The 21,505-nt window shown below is 34.1% G+C and overlaps 1 pseudogene; it reads right to left on the reverse strand.

Annotated features, from left to right (window-relative positions):
* Window positions 1-17,755: 17,755 nt before the first annotated feature.
* On the reverse strand, window positions 17,756-20,892 carry LOC149258414 (NAC domain-containing protein 68-like; annotated as a pseudogene).
* Window positions 20,893-21,505: the final 613 nt, after the last annotated feature.

Genomic DNA, 21,505 nt, shown 5'->3' on the forward strand with positions numbered 1-21,505 from the left:
ACTTTCGCTATTAACATTACAAATTGTACTTGAGCACACAGTTCAAGTGGAGGCAAGGAGATTGTTGTAGGGAATGGCTAAAGTAAATCCTAACTACTTGGGATGATTCTTATAGACATAATCACTCCACAGCTTTCACAATTATATTATGTGAAATAAATATATTATTAATAATCAAACAAAATATTAATATTCCTTTAATTAAAAAAAATAAGAAATAATAATTTTAGTAAATATTTAATATAAACCAATATATCTAACAAAACATATGTGTAAAGTTAAATATCTAAAGTAATAATAATTAAACCAATTTTTAAAATATTAACATTAAAATTATTTAATTATAAATTATTATTAAAGTAATTATCTAAAATATTAATGATAATTAATCAAACCAATTTTTAAAATATCAACATTAAAATTACTTAATTATAAAATATTATTTAATATAATTGACATTATATTAAAATACTTTTTTTAATCATAAACGAGTGTAGATTGTATTAAGTTTGTGCATGGTCACAACAAGTACTTAGGAAATTTTACATTTTGATCCCCTTCTTTCATGTCCCTCAAGGAGGTCGCTTATCTCTGCGATGTTACTATGTAGATTATGTGAATGGCCGAAATTGTTTATTGGCACTTTTGAAGGACTACATATAATGACAAAATTCAATACATTCGAGTAGGTATACACTTTAAAAAAATTGTTGAGCAAAATACAAATTTTACAATAATACATACTTCAGTTATTGTTATTAGTTTCCTTTATTGGTGGTCGATTGAGATCCAAACACTATCCATCTTCTCTCTAATTCTCATTGTTGTAAACGTTGAGTCTAGTGTTCAGTAGTTGAACCTGCTTTTGCAAGGCCACTATTTGGTTGTGGAGGCCTCTGTCTCATCCTCATGTCTGGCCAACTTTGTTGTTAAGGCCTAAACCTCTTCCAACGCTTGCACACCAATCATCATTTGTTTCTTCAGATTTAGGTTTTCCACTATCAAGTCCAACTAGAAAACATCCAATTTCTTCACCAACTGGTTGGTCCTATCATTGCAGCCATAATTGAGATACCAAGCACAATCGTCAGTGCTCGCTACTCCTGATTAGGCTCACCACATTGTAGTTTCTTCTCTCTTCATTGATTCCCACACCCACCTCTTAGGTCTTGTCACCTAGATGGTGATTACTCCTTCAAAAAATGTATTCCACGAGTCTCGGGAGGCACAATTGCCTTTCCCCCAAAATGATGAGTAAAACTCAGTGATGTTCATCCTAGGGAATCAGGGATACTTAGTTCGTCCAAACCCACTGTGTGACCGTTCCTGACTGTAATGCTCATGCGTGTTGGAGTTGTTGAAGCTAGTAATATGGATCTCAAATTTGCATTGAAAACAACCAAACAAGGCCGATATTGGACATCACCAATATCCTCTACACCACATTTATTTGAAGAGGATCTCGTCAAAATCCGAGCTTGGACACGATTGTAAATTCACCCACCATGTTTTGCCAATTTATAGGAACTAAGTATCGCTCGATCTTCCATCATATCCAGCTGTAATCAAATGCCTTGCAAATCCCAAGTTTAGAACAGGGGGCTGAACATACCAAGAATTTGAGTCTTGCTAACGAAAGCAAAGGTGCACTAGCCTGATGTCTACATCTCCACAAAACTAGCCATATTTTCTGGCGTTTTAATCCCAAATGAAGAGCTTAAATGGAAAGCCCTCTAGCCAAGCATAAAGGTCCATGTCTGCATGCCTTTGGTTTTCATTTTGCTTGACAAAAGCATTTTATGTAGTCGATGACTTCCCATATTAACACATTTATTGCTTCTTGTATCTATTTTTTCATGGAATTATAGAGGTTAATATAAACACAAAAAGAAAGGAAGTTACTCATTAATATCACCAAGTATGTTGTTCTTGTGAGTACATTGATTGTTCACTTTGTTTCTCTATCTATGCAAAATATGCACAGCGTAGTGGACTTAGAGCATAATCCCTATTGCATGGATCTCGTGATAACATGACGTTACCTTCTCCATATATTATATAAGGATCCCATTGAACTATAAAAAAATGTTGCTCCAATCATTAAGGTTGCAAATCATACATTTCATTGCTCTTGGGCTTGCATTTGATGTAGAGGGAAAGAAATGTAAGGAGTATTTTCAAATATTTGACACTTGAAGAATTGTCACACTAATACTAGTGTTTCTAAAAAGAAGAATAAGAAAGTGAAAAAGTGTTATAGATAAAAATGCATATAGTTGGGGAAAAAGGAATGAACATAGTAAGAAATTGATGATGCAAAAATGCAATGAATAGAAAATCACAATTCTTACTTTTGTAATCTCAATATTAGCTTTTGTGATATTGACAAGGTCCATTTTGTGCATGTTCATACATAAACTTAATCAAGAACATACACGTTATTGCTAATCTTAATAATATTTTTTATCCCAATCAAAATCATTAAAATAGTTTTTTGTGAAACAAAGAAAAACTATGCATTATGTTTATGATGGGCATGTCCAAACCTATACAATATTAATGGAATGTTGAGATACTCACATTCAAGTATTAATTATGTGGTTTTTTATGTGACTATACACTCCCATAATGTGGATGCCATGAACTACATACTAAGTGGTACATCTAATGTTCTCAAATAACAAATAAATATTATATAACAATGCTATAATCATGTTAGATTTGTTAATATGTTATATGCTTTTAGACATAAGGAATACTATATGAACATGAAGAAAGAAAGGTGAACTGATTTTCTTGGGTTCAACCAATATCTATGCTCTTCAAAATTGTCAATGAACTACACATTTGTAGTGAATCTTGCTTATAAAATTGTAATAACAATACAATGTACGCCCATAACCCATAATTGATTGTTTTGGTTTTTTGCAAAACAAAGAACATAGGCAAAGATAACAAATAATATAATAATATGTTCATCGAGGGATTTGAAGAAATTATTTATGAATATTAAACATCATGCAAATTATCGTATCAACAAGGATAAAAAATACATTTATCACGTGAATTCAATTCGGAATTCAAAAAGATAAGGTATTGATGCTTCTCTCAAAAGTTTACATTAAATGATAATTAATCTGGTGGACACTCTAATATAGTGATAAAATTCTCTAAAATTGAGATTGTGCTCGAGTTTATATTGTGAAAAGGTACATCATATCAAATAATGGATGTGAGCGAATAAGAATAGAGACAATTTTAGTCTTTATATGTAAATAAAAAGTAATTGATATTGAATCTTGAATATTTCTCATGATTCACATCCATCCTCATATAGTATGAAATGTATAATACTCATTGAACATCCCAAGGATTAGGAGAATTAGAAGTTGATGGATTATTGAAAATGTAAGTCTTTTTTTAAATTTGATAATATTTTTTTCCATTCACAAATAACAAATAATTTCAAACATGAAAAGTATTTTCTATATTATTATTGTAAAAAAAATTTAAACCCTTTAGAAAAGCAAAAAATAATTCATTTTTGATAGTTAATTCTCTCCTAACTTCATAACTACTTTCATCAAAACTTACATAAACATACAAAATATTTCTATATAAAAATTTTAATTCAAGTCTTATAAATTTCCCTAAATCAACCCTTACGCAGTGAGTTTCAAATAGAAAATATTCATAAAACTTTAGATATTGTTAGCCAAAATATATATTTAATTACATTATAAAAATTTAGTGATATCTATTTTAAATACGTTACTTTGAATATATATATATATATTAATTATTTCTGAATTTTTTATAAGATATAAATTAGTTAGTTAATTTACATTATTTATGAGAGATAAAAATAAAATCAATCACAAAAATTGCATTATTTTAAGAAAAGATTTTTCCTTGAGCCATATACCTCTAATTTAAATATAGTTTAAAAATATATATATATGACACACTGTTTGAATGATAATTTAGTTAATAATATTTCAACATTTTATTTTTAAAAATAAAATTATTATTTTAAAGGTTTAGTTAATAATATTTATATGAATGATAAAGAAGACCAATGTTTTAGTCACCATTTAGCTATTTAACTATCTCACACAAAAGACTAAATTGCTCATTTCATACAAATTTCATTAATTATTGAAATATCATAATTCCCACTTACCCAAATTGTTGTTACTTTAGAGCTTAAAACAAAAAATCTAATTCACAGTGGATATCAAGATTACATTGCGAGTGGTCATTGAGTTATAATGTTGTGGTTGGCAAAACACACTAAATGTGTAAATTAAAGGGAAAAAATGGCTTTCTAAAATCATAACTGTTTTGTTAGCGTTTTTTTTTTGCTAGGTTATGTGAGTATTGAGATGACTGTCATGCTTACCCTGTGCCTTGAGTAGTCACGACCCAAGGGCATCTAAGTTGTGTCGTCAAAATCACCTAGGGATCACAAGTGACCTCGCCACAACAACCCTTAGAATGGTTTGATTTGTTCCCATGAAGTTTCGAACTGATGACGTTTACACCACAAAGTGCCTTAACATAAACATCATGTCACTATTTGCTCTACACCCAGTGGGTTAAGAAAAATCGGTCTATAAAATCATAATGATTTTAAAATAATATGTTTTTTAAGAAAGAAAATGAATGTATAAAATCATAATTGTTTTGTTTATAATTTTATGAGGGCATTTTGTTGCAACTACTAGCACGACGATGCACAGTGAGGCCAAGCCGAGTCTACAAGACATTCAAAACGAGCTCCAGGTTATCCAACGTCAGTGGCAGAATCAGAACATCTGTCTGGGCCGGATTGAGCGGCACATCCCATGCCTGTCGCAATCTGAATTATCAAGATCAAGGGCTAAAGATCCTGCTCCGGTGGAGTCGTCTGATGAGTTAGGGGTCGAAGCTATGACTATTAATTTTGGCTTTTTTGTTGTTGTTTATGTCGGGTAACATTTATGATTTCAGTGTGATGTTTATTAGTTGGTTTCCATACGATCAACCTTGTAAGACTTGACTAAAAAGACTTAAAATATTTATGTTTTGGATGGCTTGTAATGCGATTCAGTGGCCAACAAACTTGGTTTCCCATTGGGCAGGTTAAGACCACTGAACGAACCATATATTTGCAACCTGCCTATTTATAGATGAATGAATGAAGAATCAAATGATTGGATTGTTAAGTCTTCCATAAAAACCCTAAGCCTAACAAAATAATTCTTCCATTCGACCCCTACAACAAAATAATGAACATGACACGTGGTTTAAGTAGGTGGTGAGTGTGCACTCTCTTCTAGTATATATATCGAATACGAGCTTCTGTTGTGGGGCAAATTCCGTTTGTACTATGTGTACACCGAATGCTCTATGAAAAAACTTGGATGCAACCTGCAAGCATAGAATCAGATATAGAACGTCGCGTGAAGGAACCCCTCTGCGGAGCTCATAACAATGGAAGTCTTCAAATTCAGATGAGCATGAATGTAAGAACGTGAATCACTTGCTCAAATACATATGAATGGATTTGAATAAATAAAATACTGCTTAAATTCAAATTTGAATTCAATGGGCTCAGGATTTCAATAACATTGATGCTGCCAAACTGGACTACGAGATTACAGACTGCATAGATGGACAGGCTGATCACGGAATGCAAAAGATCATGTGTATGGTAATGCTATGTCATGGGCATGTATGGCATCAACGACTATTTCCTGATGGTCATGGAAGTGACTGTAAATACCTCATGTATGCCATGGCCATAACATGGTTATGACCCACATTACCGTTTGTATTTCGATGTAGGGTATGCCATGTCTTGGAGTTGTGAGCCGCATAATCGCCCGCATTAAAATCTCTTAAGGGTATTAAATAACCTATAGCTTGGGAAATATTGCTTGTCGTTTTATACAATGTTGGGGTCTTTTGGGTTGAGGCAAGTTCCACCACCTTAGATCTCTATCGATTTATAATTGCCCTAGATTTCCATTGATTTCTAATTTCCCTACTTGAAGTTGGCATGCCCGATTGGCACTACAGTTAGGTTCTTACATTTTGGTTTCTCAAGACATGATTTTTTTAAAGAAATCTCTCCAATAGCTTTTTTATTCGTTTCAGAAGGTTCTCTACGTATTTGTCGCTTGCAAGGTTTTGTTGGATAAGTATTCAATAACAATGAGTGAATCCCCAAGATAGTATATTTGTCACTTATATGGTTTTGGCCGGAATCAATCCTTGAAATGAACCATGCATTTATGTCTGGTTGTTAGTCATTTGTCCCAATCTCCATGCATACATTTTTACAAGTTTTCCTTCAGGGCTATACAAAACCCTTCCGCCTTCTGCCACCTTTGACATTATATTAAAATTTTATAATTCAATACTAATTTAAATTCTTCACATTATGATGAAATACTTATAATTTAATTGATATAAGTTAATATTAATATCTAATAATGATTTAACCATGGTCGCGGGTTTAGTAAAGTTTATATATATATATGATTAATATTCGTTATTGTTTATATATATATATATATATATATGATGATGATGATGATGATGATGATTAATGTCCATTAAGACCTATATGGTCTATCGAACCTTAAAAGGTTAAGAGATTAATCATAATTATTTTACATTTTATTTCTATGCTAAAAAATAAATGGGAGCAGCATTCCCGAATCATTGTAGTTTTCTTGAGTCAAAAGGTCAAGAAGGTTGGCAGTGTGAGAGATATTTTGAAAATCAGATTGAATCTGAGTGTAAGATTGGCAATCTAAGAGATAATGTTTTCATCTTCAACCCTATTAGGGTCACAAAGGTGATAAATTCTTTCATCCCATGGTGTTTTCAAAATTGGCCAATGCAAAATTTCAGTATGAAGCTCATGAGAACTATTTCTTATTTTTGCAATGTTCACTTTCTTTTTAACACTAGTCGAGAGTAGAAGATAATGGAAACAAGAAATGTAAAAATATAACATTAAAACATTATATATATAAAAGTTGTATGAAAAATTGAATAATAAACTATTTTATTTATTATTTTTTAAAGTAAGTTTTGTGTTGAATTTATATTAGTATATGGTACATAATTTTTTTTTGCTTGTGTTCATTGTCCAATCAAGGGAAATTATATAAACACCAACCTAGATCCATCTTAACCTCTGGTCTATATCAAGCATCGAGAGGGATCAAATTTCTCAACTTGCAAACGTCTTTTCTTGAGTGCAAAACTTTAAATGTTTGCACCTCGAGAGACCTAGATCCATCTTAACCCCAGGTCTATCAAGCACCTAGAGGGATCAAATTTCTCAACTTGCAAACGTCTTTTCTTGAGTGCAAAACTTTAAATGTTTGCACCTCGAGAGACTTGATCCCTCTCGGAGCTTTATAGATTTGGAGTTAATATGGATCTAGGGTGGTTAATTATTAGTAATTTTGTATTTTGTATTTTATTTGTTTTTTAATTTTTATTTTTATTTTTATTTTATGTAATTTCACTTAGTCGAAATATTTTAATTAATAATTTTGTTTATTTTTATTTTTATGTAATTTCACTAAGTCAAAATGCTTAGATTACATAACATAATAAGACATTACACCTCTTCCATATTGGGATGGAGAGCATTTCTAGAATATATATGTGTGTGTGCTTTTCTAGAATATATATATATATATATATATGAAAATGAGGAATGGTTTTTGGCATGTGGTATTGATGAACCATGGTATTGGGCTATAGTATGGCATGGTTAATAGTTGGGGGTGAATATCCATGGTTTAAAATCTTATTATATTGTAAGTATTATTTTGATTGTGAAATGAGAGATGGATTTTGTGCATGTGGTATTGATGAGCCATGGTATAGTATGGTTAATAATATCCATGATAAAGTGGGGTGAATATCCATGGTTAAAAATCTTGTTATATGTAAATATATCTCAAAAGTAATTATAATATTTTTGTTATTAAATTTAATTGAAAAATGTTATAAAATTAAATTAAAATAAATTATTTGTAAAATATTTTGATTGTGAAATAAGAGATGGTTTTTAGGTACTTGGTATTGATGAGTCATGGTATTGGTCCATTGTATTGTAATGAAACCAATTTACAAGTTGATAATGTCTATGGTAAAGTGGATGTGAATGTCCATGGTTAAAAATATTGTTATATTGTAAGTTTATCGTAAGTATTAAAATTTGTATGTGCTTGTTAATTAAATTTAACTAGTACAACCACATTAAAAATATTAATGTGGCTGATAAAGTCGAAGACTTCATAAATATAACCTAAAAAACTATTGCAACAAGAAGAATGCCTTACTAATGATGAACCTAAAAAACTATAGACAATAATGATGAACTTATTAGAATTGAAATAATTTCAAATCCCTAGGAAATTGGTGGGTGGGGAGCCACATTGCACGAATCTAATTTTTAAAATTTATTAAAAGTCATACAACCTAACAAACTCTTTAATACACTGAGCATATTCCCTTGAGAATCAATCTAGGCCCTTAAATAAAAAAATAAAAAAGTGTCAACAAATGTTCATCCACCTTAAGTTGAAATAAGAAGCCTTTGGCGAATATGGTTACACAATCATTATTTTAATTTATAAGGTAAAATGGATCTTAACTTATAACTGCTACTAATATGTTATAATATTATGATTTTCTTTTATCTCAAAATTTATTTGTAATTTTATTAATAAAAATAAAATTACAATAGAGCAAATTTAAATATATTACACTACATCTCCCCCAATTTGGGCTTTATATTACTTTTAACCTTTCATTATTATTTAAATGAAATGACATGTGAATGTTTACACATTCTTTTTACTTCTTATAATTTGAGCATATTAATATAAGTTCAACATATTAATCCAACATGTAAAAATGTAACAAACTTTCTTACATTACACCTACACATATCCCCTGTAGTGGGTTGTTGAGCGCTTATTGATGCAATAATTCATGCATTCATACATAGAAAAAATAACCCCATTACTTGCCTAAGGAGGGAAATCACGTTTGGTCAAACAAATACAAGACCTACCCAGGATGAGAAACCACGCCTTCTAATACAAAAAATGTTTGACATAACACTTAGAGGCCTGCCATGAAAGAAACTAGGCCCAAAGGGTCCATAAGTTTGTTGACTATTGTTATCCAAAGTAGTAGACTACATAACAAAGAAAGCAACATAAAAATTAGACATTAAAGAGAAGTGGTATGTCCTACCTCCTTCGAAGACCATTGGAGCACTTGGGGTGTTTTCCACTTCTTAATCATTCATGAAATTAAGGTGATCAAAAGGTGGTTTACTTCTTAATCAATTCTAAATGCGTGTATGGTTCTTACTAATCTTGTTCTTGAGTTTGCATAGATTCAACCATGAAGGTTTTCTTGTGCCATTACAACTATAATAACCTCTGATATGTGACTTCCCTAGTTTGACTTGAAACATGGTCTACAATGAAGGGCATCACCTCAACCTCAATTTTGAATCTTTCCAGGAGAGCTTGTGATCCATGGTTAACAATTGTAAAGGATTGTGTTGTCCTGGTGAGGTGGGATAGAGGAATTCTCTTGCTGCATTAAAAGCATTTGTCTCTGCCTTGGTCTACGATGGGGAAGGCTTATAACGAGATTTTCCCTTGTGGGTTGAGCTTTGTGCCATTGGAAAGGCAACTATACATCTGGACTAGAGAAAGATATTTAGGGATCGACATTAAATGTGTTGAATTGAAGGGAGAATATGAGGTGAAAGAGGGTAGTTGTACCCAATAACCCTCCTAAACCTCCCAATTGAGACATTAATTAACAACATTATTGTAAAGAGTGGGTAAGATTTTGATCTGATCTGCATCATGTTGCTCCCACATTTGCGAGTCCTCCCATCATTCTAAGTGACTGCATTAGTCTCCTTGTCATGATTCCACATTGAAACCATTTGTACCTCATCATTGCATAATCTTGGAATCATATATTCCACACACATATATACATGATTGTAGTAAGTGGGTTGCAGTGAGGCAGAATCATAGCTCAAGGCTTCTTATCCTTGGCATGTGTCAATTATAGTAGGGAGGTTGCTACCATTTACCATATCATGTTCATACCCTCTTGCCACTAGACGTGGGGAGAAATTATTTTAAATTTATATGCTGAATGAAATCTTTAATTTATAATATAAAAGAAAATTTGACATAAAATTAAAAAGGAAAAAAAATCATGTGCTTTACATAAAATATTTTATGTTTTTTAATGAGTCTTTTTTCTTATTGCGTCGAGAGGCTCTACAACCTAGTATAGGGGTAGATGTGTAGGTGTAAATGTTTAACATTTAACATTTATATGTCGACTCAATTAAAAAATAATAAAAGGTTAAAAGTAATATATAGTCGAGTATGGTGGAGATGTTGTTGTGTAAACATTTAAATGTTGGCTCAATTAATAATAAAATGTTAAAAGTAATAAAAATAATAAAATTCAATTTGTTATATTCTAATTTTGTTTTGCAGGCTAGCTTAGCCCCTCCAACTCAAGTTAGAAATTATGCTATGGGAAAATTGCATAAATAATTATAAGTTACATTGGTCAATGCTAAATTAACAATGGTTGATAGACAAATCATCCTATAGTCTTGCTTTGGAGTAACTAATAAATTGAGATGTGAAGAGGATAAAGAAATTGCTTGTTCAAGCAAAATAACTTGTATAAATTTTGGTTAGTAATAACCACCAACATAGATCCATCTTAAATACAGATCTAACATGAGCCGAGAGGGATCCAATTTTTTCACGTGTAAATCTTTTTATGAGTAGATATTATTTAAATGTTTTTTTATAGTTTTTTTTCATAAATTTTATTTTGGCAGATATGAGCAAAATTTCAATTCAATTTTGATGACGGATGGACAACGTTACACATCATACTGGGTTGTAGAATGAGCTTTTCGGCTCAACTAGTAAGTCTACACATTTACATTTTTACTCCTATATAAGTGTTGAAGAAAACACAAATAATGGCACAAAGTAACTTTTGTAGGTATCATTTTTACATCTTATTCCTATCCATTTTTTATGCAAAGACTTGCTTAAATTATGGTGGGAAGTAATTGATGGTAGATATGTTATTTACTTGAGTATAAGTTATTTTCAAGTATTTTATTTTTGGATGGTTTTATTGCAAATCTTAAGAATAAAAAATCACTACACAAACCCCGATGGGGGTGGATAACACGTGGATGTCAGGAGTCGTGTCTGGCCTCCCCCTAAACTCTCCATGTGAATGACAAACAAGTGGGTTGCGTGGCAGGGCATGCGATAACAAGTCAGTGTGAAACCTTCCATGGGTGCTCGAGCACATTTATGTGGAGGCAGGTGGGAGATGGGTCTCATACGATGATTAGTGGGCATTATAATGTTATTATGGCGATGGCAGTTCGAGGTGTGCATTTTGGATTGGTGCCTTACACCAAACTCAAGGCTCATTGATGAGTATTGGAGCTTTGAAGGGGTGACTTTCCATACCTCGGTTTGTGACAAGGGTGGCACACAGTTGTAGAAGGGAGTGTTTGGCCCCTCGACTTTCTATTTATTCTTGTATTCTTTGTGGTGTCCTCTAGACTAGACAGGCTTTCGAAGTCCAAATTATTGATGGCTCTCACCGGGCGATTTGCATGAATTGTGGTTTATAACGGGGTCTATTTATGGAAACACTAGTGGATTTGGGCATAGTATCAATGGGGAATTGGTGAGGCACCTACCCCAATTACCTCTCTTCGCATCATGTTTGTGGTTTAGCATGGCTCTTCAACCCACTGGTGTAGGAGTGTGTGGTCGTTGGCAAGTTTTTGTCTACGAGCTTCTCAACTTGTGGTGGTGCACTCTGCTAGGGTTGAACTAGTGTGGGGTGACCATAATTGGGAGTGAAAGGGGTTCAACGGTGAAGTACATTATGCTCGGTGGAGGGATTTTGATATAGTCGTGGCCTAGTTTAGGGCGATAGTTAGACCCACCGACGAAGTTGGAGGTTGTCAAGGTGGTCACCTTGGACAGTATTAGACATGGCTCCGCGTCGAAGCTCCCATTTGGAGGGTGGTGGCAGTGGAACAACCATGGAATCCTGACCTCGATGTTGTTACCGGAAAAAGGAGGATGTTGGGCCGAGCACGACTACAAGGGGAGGCTCGTTGGGCCCTTGTCAAGGATGCTGACCAACACAGAGGAAGAAAGGAAACTCCTCTTGCGCAACTACGTCCCCATTGAGGCAGTATGTGAAAATGCAGTTGGAAGCATACGAGAAAAGTTGACATGAGGAACATGAGGCGGTAATGGCAGCCATGGACCAACTTCAGTGTTTCGAGTGTCAATTCCAGGAACAAGTGGTGGTGGTCTCGCGCATGCATATGCACATTCTAGACAAGCTGGAGCAGTTGGAGGCCTGGTTGGCTCGCCCGGAGCAACACACTAGCTGGCCATCCCACCCTCCCCTTCCTTCAAGGATGGGACCAGACGATCCAACCTTTATCAACTTTGATGATTGAGTATGTCTTTTGGTGTCCTTCTTATTTTGTCAATTTTTTGGCATTTTTTTCCCTTACGGTTATGGTCGTCCAACCTGTGTCTTTTTTGGAATGTTTGTTTTGCATTGATGGCAATGGTCAACAAACTTGGTTGGGGTGAGACCGACAAAATTTTAAGAAACAACCCTATAAATATTTACATTTGCAACTAATAGAAAGTTCCAACTTACAAAAAAACAAAATCACTACACAAATATATAAAAATCATGCATGAATATTGCAACCATATCCATACATTATAGCATAAAAAATGTAAGATAGTTATTCACATGGCATTATATTGTGTAAAGGATGTAATAAAACCTTCAAGTTATGGTCCAATCAAATGTTTGATTTTTTTAATAATATTTAAAAATAAATATTTATTTTTCAAGCTTAAACATTATAATTTGCACTGTTCAATGCTAAACTTATAATGATTAACAAACAAATAGATTGTTAGAGTTTTGCCTTGGTAGAGATTAATAATGATTCCATAACCATATTTAAATTTATTTAATAAGCACATAAAAACTTAATACTTACAATATAATAAGTTTCTTATCCATGGATACCCACCCCCACTTTACAAGGAATATTATTAACTTATAAATTTCTTTTGTTACAATACCATGGACCAATAACATGACTTATCAATACCACATGCCTAAAAACCATAAATCATTTCACAATAAAAAATTAAAATGTAAAATATTTTAGACACTACATATAACATTGATTACATAGAATGAAAATTATCCATGATATGGATAAGAGAGAGGGGGGAGGAAGAAAAGGAAAGAGGGAGGGAGATAGTGACAAAGCTGGAGAGAGAGAGGGGGTGACAAGGGAGAAATGGAGAGAGAGGGAGAGAGGAGAGGAGGGAAGATAGAGAGAAGGAGCGGAGAGAGAGGGAGAGAGGAGAGGAGGGAAGGCAGAGAGAAGGAGAGGAGAGAGAGAGGGAGAGAAAGGAATAGAAAGGAAGAGAAAGAGGGAGACTAGTGATGGAGGGGGGGGAGAGAGAAGGAGAGAGGGAGGGATATGGTGATAGAGTTGGATGGTAAAGAGGGAGAGAGATGGGGGGAAAGAGAGAAGGAGGTGGGAGAGAAAGGGAGAGAGATGAAGGAAGAGAGAGGACTCGAGAGAGAGAAGGAGAGAGGGAGGGAGGGAGAGAGAGAAATGGAATAACAAAGGCATAGAGAGATAGAGGTGGAGAGAGGGAGAGAATGACAAGGGAGAGATGGAGAAAGAGTGAGTGAGAGAGGAGAGGAGGGAGAGAGAGAGGGAGAGAAGGGAAAGAGAGAGAGGGAGACACAAAAATGGAGAGGGAAGAGAAGGGAAGAGAGAGAAGGAGATAGGGAGGGAGATAGTGATAGAGTTGGAGGGAAGAAGAGAGAGAGAGATGGGGAGGAGAGAGAGGGAGGTGGGAGATAAAGGGGGAGAGAGGAAGGAAAAGAGAGAGGGAAGAAGAGATGGAGGGAGAGATAGATGGAGTTGGAGGTGGAGAGAGAGGGAGGGAAGAAGAATTACATAAAGACAGAAAGGTGGAGAGAAAGAGAGAGAGGGTGAAAAGGGAGAGATGGAGAGAGAAGAGAGAGAGAGGGAGTGAGGAATGGATCCAACCTAGATATGGTATGTGTGTATATAAAAATCAACCTAGATCCATTTTAACCCTAGATCTATCAAGCGCTGAGAGAGATCAAAACTTTTCACTTTAAAAGAGGTTTGTATCTTAAGCGATTTGAACCCTCTTGGCACTTGATAGATCGAGAGTTAAGATAGATCTAGACTAATTTATCCAAATAAAAATGATGACGATTAACATTCACTAAAATCAAATATGATTTATGAGACCATAAAAAAATAAGAAATGACTTAAAACTCTAAAATTTTATTTCTATATTTGTAAAACATTAAGAAAACCATTATAAAGTAACCATAATTTTATCAAATTAACAACTCTCAACTCCTTTCAAAATTAAATATAATTTTTAATTAAAAATATTATAATATTACCTTTTTTCATAACTAACTTGGGATTTTAAAATATGAAAATATTTAAATAAAGATACTTACTATGAATGGTATAATAAGATAAAGAAAATAAAATGTTAAAGAAAATAAAATGTTTTTTTTTGGGTTTCCATTACTCAATTTATTTGATAATAATTTATACTGTGATTATGAGTTTTCTTATAATTATTTATTTTAAACAGGTTCACTATGACAATAAGGATTTGTACTAATAAAACTTATAATAGCGTTTACAACAATAATATATTAATAAAAAATGTTTCTAATCAACTATTCACAAGTAAAAAAAATATTATATATAATAATAGATTTAAAGGATTTCAAATTTATTTTTCTAAAAGATGCTCAAATGATAGTCAAATTGAAGCTTGAATGTTTTGTGAGGCTAAGGATGAGTGCCAAAATTGCTGCATATAAGGTTATAAATGCAAACATCTAGCTTAGCTAAGAGCTTATGAATCACTAGCCATGAAAGTCTAAGTATTGCCACATTAAAATCCCTCTATGATTACATCGAGATTGGTCGAATGATTCAAAGACACGTAGGAGGAAGACGGGTTGTGGAATGAGATTGGCGATCTTGTCTTACCCTCCGTCGGTTGAGGACGTTGGTCCCCAGGTCCTGGTTCAAGTCTTGGGTGAAAAATGTAATTAAAAGTGAACAAATATACTCAAAAAAATGAACAATGAATATACTAGCAATAGCCCCTAAAGGTGCAAAGATACACCGAAGGCATAAAAGATTTGGAAATATCATCTTGTGAAAAATAATCTCAACATAAACAATAGAACATCAACTTCTCAATTTCCATTATCATTGTGATGAAAAAATTGTTACAAGACCTAAATGTAAGGAATCTAAGTTATTTCTCATAGATATCCATCCATTATGTTTATTCAAGGAAAATTCTAGAGAAAGACATCACCAACCTAGATATAACACAAACTACATCTATTAAAATACCCACTTAAGAGCCTCCTTGTGTGTAATCTGAAATTTCCCTCCATACTTTTTAATGAATTATAATTCCCTTGACATTATATTTCCTTTGATATGTCAAAATAGTGAAGATGATTGTTTAAATTGAATGTAACAACACCAATAATTTCATCCAATATATTATTAAGTCAATACAATATATAATTTACAATAAAATATCTTAATAAAGTATAAAAATGTAAAATTCCAAATAAAAAAATCTTTCATCAAATAAAATAAGAAATTGTGATATTTAAACCTTATTACAATCCATTTCAATGACTTATACACTCACTTAAAAAAAAGTACATAAATACACATTGAAAAAAAATGCATAAATACACATTGAAACTTTTCAATTTCAGTGCACTACATATCATCATCTCTAACTTGATAATACTCACAAATAAGAATCATTAAAACATTATTTTCGGTCATTTACCCATTCAATTTGTATTAAATATTCATATTAATTTGTATTTGGTGTTTGGAAAAACATTTATAACTTTAAAACATCCCATGAATTAACCCTCCCATAAAAATCATGATTATGAAATCCCATTGAAACTAGTGTTCAGATTGACATCCTTACAGTAATCGACTTACACAGAAATATTAAACCTAAAAAAACAAATGAAATGCAAAAGAAGTCAGAGACTTCTGTCACATATCCCATTACCAACCCTTCCTCCTTGATGGTCACAACTTTAAAGAAAAAGCATGTGTTTGGACTTCATAGGAATTTCTATTGCGTAGCAGGACCCTTGAGAACATCGTCTATCTCAGTGTGCACTAAAAATAACAAACACAATCCTTTCACTTTTTACCGCCTTGTGAAAAAATACGGGTGCTTTGTTGTGGGCGTCTTCATTGACTCATATTCTCTGAAGTTCTTTGTATTTTTTTGGAATTGTTTATACTGCCCGTTGCTATAAAAGAAAGGCATGTGTGCAGATATTTGTACTTGCCAGATATTATTTCACCATATTTGGTTCTGCTAGCAGAATGGGATAATCGGTTGGACGAGTTCTGATCCATGCCATAGCTCTCGCATGGCTATGGTTAAACATTTCTGCTATTACTGGAGCTTCCCATGTGATGCATACCATTAATGCAACGAACTCAAGCGTTGAACAACGGTAATTTTCAACCTCAAAAGAACTCGATGAATGATTTGTATATTCTATCTTATTCAAGTTTGATTTCACATTTAAGTTTTCTATTTTGATTTTTAATTAGATCTTCTAACTCTCTTTTCGTTTGTGGAGCTAAGGAAAGAGTTCTCAAACACAACTCAGAAATGGAAATTCCTTCAAAAAAAAAGGATTTGGGTATAAATACAGAAATGTCGGCCTGCCTAATGGCATGTAAGGTTGAATCACTACACAGAGTAAACTTATCATTCTGTCCAAAACAAACCCTAAATTTTCTATATTGATAATAAAAAAATTCCTAGAACTCCAACATTTTAGCGTTTACAAACAAACACTGAAATCATACCAGTAGTATGAGCCCTGACAACATTGTTGCTTAATTAATTTAACAGTAAAACATACTAACGAACACTTTTTAAAATTCTAATTGTTTTGAAACATAAATCAATCAAACGAGGTTCGTCAAAGCCTGGAAGGCTTCAATATCAACCCCACAAAGAAAATTCCTATAGTACTATCGAGTGTCGGTTTTCCTCAAATCTGGTCAATCATTCCGCAATTTCAAAAATTAAGAACCACCAAATGATTATGGAGATGCATCGGTGAAATACAGAGTTGTAAAAAAGAAAACAAAGTAGAAAATGGAGAACGATGAATGCAGCAAGCCAGGTGCACGAGTTTTGTATCGACTTAGTTCTCATCATCAAAGTTTTAAGGTCCCTGCCAGCTTTTGTTCGCCATTTGTTTGGCTTGATTTAATTTAAGGCGAGGTATCTCAGGCAACCTTGGAATCAAAAATGTCTGGGACGCTGACGAATCGTGCAAAATGCAATCTGATTAATTTGATTTGGGTCGAAGTAAGTTGGAATTTTTTTCCATTTCATTTGATTCAAGACCAAGAGAGTTCGGCAAGAGCTAACCAGCCTGCCATAGGGCATTAAATGCCCGTATGGAGGCTGGCTCTACCATGGATGTCGATGGGGGTCATGGGCACATCCATCCTCCATACATCGTAACTCCGGCGGCCAGCTTTCCGTTTCTGGGAACGCGGGACCCACCACCCGCGAGCTCGCACCGGGACCCATTTTCAAACCTCCCCTCGCGCCAAAAGACCATTTTCGCTATTCGCGCTCCCGTTCGAACCTGCTCTGCCTCTGCAACCCGTCTGGACGAAACACGGCCTCTGCAACTGCTCACAGTTGCTTCCCCCTCGCAGGCAATCCCGGGCTCCTAGTAAATTAAAAATACCTGTTATTAAAAATACCTGTTAATAACAATCAGATGCACTTACACGTTAATATTTTTCCTTTAGTTGCATATATAACTGTGATTATTATTTATGTTAGCAAGAATGACTGTTGAACATCACTTTACATTGGAGGTCATTGGTCGATGGTCGATGGATTATGAATAAACTACATTCACAGAATAAGACTCAGCATATAAATGGTTGTATCTGCCTTACCATTTTAACAATATTGAACTTATTTGAGATATTGGAGGCACTGCTGAATTGATTAGTAGTATTGCAGAGAAAGGGGCAGAGTTAGTTTGTTCATAAGTATTATGTATTAAGCTTATGGTGAAACTTCGAACCTACAGTCTTGGTTTCAGTAACCTTGGTCATAAGTAGTTGTAAGCAGTAACAAACAGAGCCTGACCAGTCCTTCCCCTCCTTCCTGCCCCAATAACAAACAGAGCTGCAGGAAGGGCAAGTGCTTCTGGGCGATCATTTACTGATTCCTCTTCAACATAGATTACAAGTGATCGAGCTGCCTTTTGCCTCTGCGATCGGCTGGGAATTTGGCACGTTAATAGATTAAGATACAAACAGCAGGGACAGAACAAGACATAGGCAAGGCGGAACCCCGGTACAATCTTATTTTTCAAAATATTACTGGAGATCTCATACCAGAGGGTTTAGATTTGAATTCCAAATTTGTTTTCAACATATTACTGGAGAACTCATACCAGAGGGTTTATATTTAAATTCCAGTGCAAAATGAGGACAAATTAAGCCATGTGAAACGTACACTAAAAGGTTTAAACTACAAAACTTATATTTATTTGACTAAGAAAGCACAAACCGAACAACTACACTCCTTGGGCAAGGTCCAGTAAAGGCCTTTAAATAAGGCATGGAGAACACAAATCGAGCCCTTAACCTTAAACCCACGGGCAAGGTTCAGTAAAAGCCTTCAAATACAGAAATTATACTTAGATGCAGAGCTCTGTTGTCCCATTAACAGAAAACAACATATCGCAGAAATTCCAAAAATCTTTATTCTTGCGCCCCAGGTTGGATACATAGAATGTAGAGCATTACACATTTCTCCAGCCTAGAACAAAAACGAGAATCTAGCTAAGGCACAGGCAACAAAACCCTACAAAATTCACCAAAGATTTCGATCTGTGTGCATACAGAGCAGATGATTTATACTGAAATTTATATAAATAATAATAATAACTTAATTTTAAAGTCATTACCAAGCCAGATAATAAATGGATTAGGGTATGAAACCCTTAAAATGAAATATATGCCAACAATGCTTTAGATATATTTTCTTAAGTGAGGCAATTTAATACTCTAAATAAAAATTCTAAATCTAGTAATTGTTTTGGACTTCATATGAGCATAACAAAGTGGAACAAACTGATTAAAGTTTTATAACAAAGTGGGACAAACTAATTGAATTCCCTTTCATTCAACAAAGATGCTAAAGTACATGGCAAGCTCATGTCCTTAAACTTTCCTTTCCTTCAATTCCAACCTTATATTACATTAAAAATTTTATATTGTTACAACCATTCAAAAAGTAGTTCAGACAGAAAGAGTGAAACTTCTGATTAAAAAAGAGGTGGGCCTTTTGCTAAAAATAGCATGGGACCTAAGATAGACTGAATATCTGTGGCATCCAATCCTGTTTTATGTCAAAGGTTCTCTCCAAAGAATCAAGTTGTACATGATTTTGAAGCTAAAACGAGAGATTCAGAATATGGTTTGAAAATAACTATAGCCGGATAAGCTGTACAGGCAGACTCTTATAAAAAAATATTTAACCAGGGACCGACAAGACAAGAAAATAAATGACAGAGCAGACAAGAAAATATAGAATCCAGTCCCTAACTTATATTTCATTCTCTAACTATTTTCAAATGGCCAAATCCAAGACAAGGAAAAACAATTCCCAGCCTTTGGGACTCAGAGAACTGATAGAAAAAAATACAATAATTCATCCCATAAAAAATGCAAATCCAAACATTCCACTGACAATAGCTTCAATTGAGTAATCAATCATTTAAGTCCCCTGTCTTTTATTTCTATTCCAATCCAATACAGAACCAATATCTGTAATTGAGGAATCAAGCATTCAACACCAATATCCTTATTGCTAATGCCCATATGAGCAAACAGGGGAAGAAACAGAAGGGGGAAAGCATGGAACATAACAACCAGAAGCCAAATTGACCCAGTGAACTATATTTCCAAAACTACCGACTCAAGACCTTACAAAGAGGACAAAAGAACTTACTCTTAAGCTGCCTTTCTTCCTTGCAGGTCTGCTAACATCAGCAAGACGGTATTCGTGCATGATCCAATTTGTCTTTGTGCCTTTGGGTGCTTTCCCAGCATAGAAGACAAGAGCCTTCTTGATGCCCACTCGCTTCTTTCCACCTTTAGCAGTAATGGGCTTATCAGCACCTGTAGCTTTCCAGTATCCAGAACCAGCAGCCCTATTGGGCCTTGATCCATTCCGGTACTTCCTATCCCTGGAGTGAAAAAATACCATTCCTTCTCTCCAAACAGGGCCTTCTCTGTAAACAGAAAAAAGAAAAAAACAGGCTCTTCGTTAAGTCCTGAAATCCATCTGATCACACCTTCTATAATCTGTTTAGAAATATGGGTACAAGGATTAGAGGGGAGAAATGAAAAATATACCTGGAAGTTGCCATGGATCATATTTGTAGAGATCCACTTCTGCTATTATAGGAACAGGGATCATCTGAGAGGCTGCCTTCTTGCACAAGTAATGCACAACCAGCTCTTCATCTGTAGGGAAGAATCTAAATCCAGGAGGCAACTGTAAGTCAACCTCTGCATTTCTTCTACTCATACCCATGGCTATGTTTATCCTAGTGTTTTCTTCTCAATACTCCTGAGATGCTCTGATCATCTCTACTAACACAACATATAATAAATGATGCATCATTACAGTAATATTTTAGTCTAGACAACCTTGTCATGTCTGCCTAGAAGAATATTTTAAAATGGCATTTTCGAACAATAATTTCTGAACACAAGGTAGGGATACCTTTCATTATATCCACAACTGGAGATGTTGCAGGAGCCAATTGTTTTTCCCTCTGGTATGGAACTGCAGGAACTGCGGGATAAATGGCAATCAGTCAAAGCCACTGTGAAATCAGACATTATAACATCATCTTATAGCAGCACTAACTTTTCATACTAATAATGTGGAGTTAGGGCTATTTTGACACCTTCATAAGCAATACACTTCAAAAGGTAGCAGATATGGGTTTGGGAACAAAAACATTTCCCATTTTCATAGGACTTTAGCGAATGCAGCCAGCTACTCATTGGGTTCAAACAGTTATGTTGGTAAAACTCAAAACTCAGAAAAGTGCTTGTGCAACATCTACTAAGTAGCTTCTGTGCAAGAAGTTCTTGTTTCAGGGATTTGGATAAAGAACAATGAGGTGGGGAATCTTTGC

This window comes from Pinus tabuliformis, chromosome 6 (genome assembly GCF_031772625.1).
Source record: "Pinus tabuliformis cultivar Carrire ecotype Pingquan chromosome 6, CPIR1, whole genome shotgun sequence".
NCBI lineage: Eukaryota > Viridiplantae > Streptophyta > Pinopsida > Pinales > Pinaceae > Pinus > Pinus tabuliformis.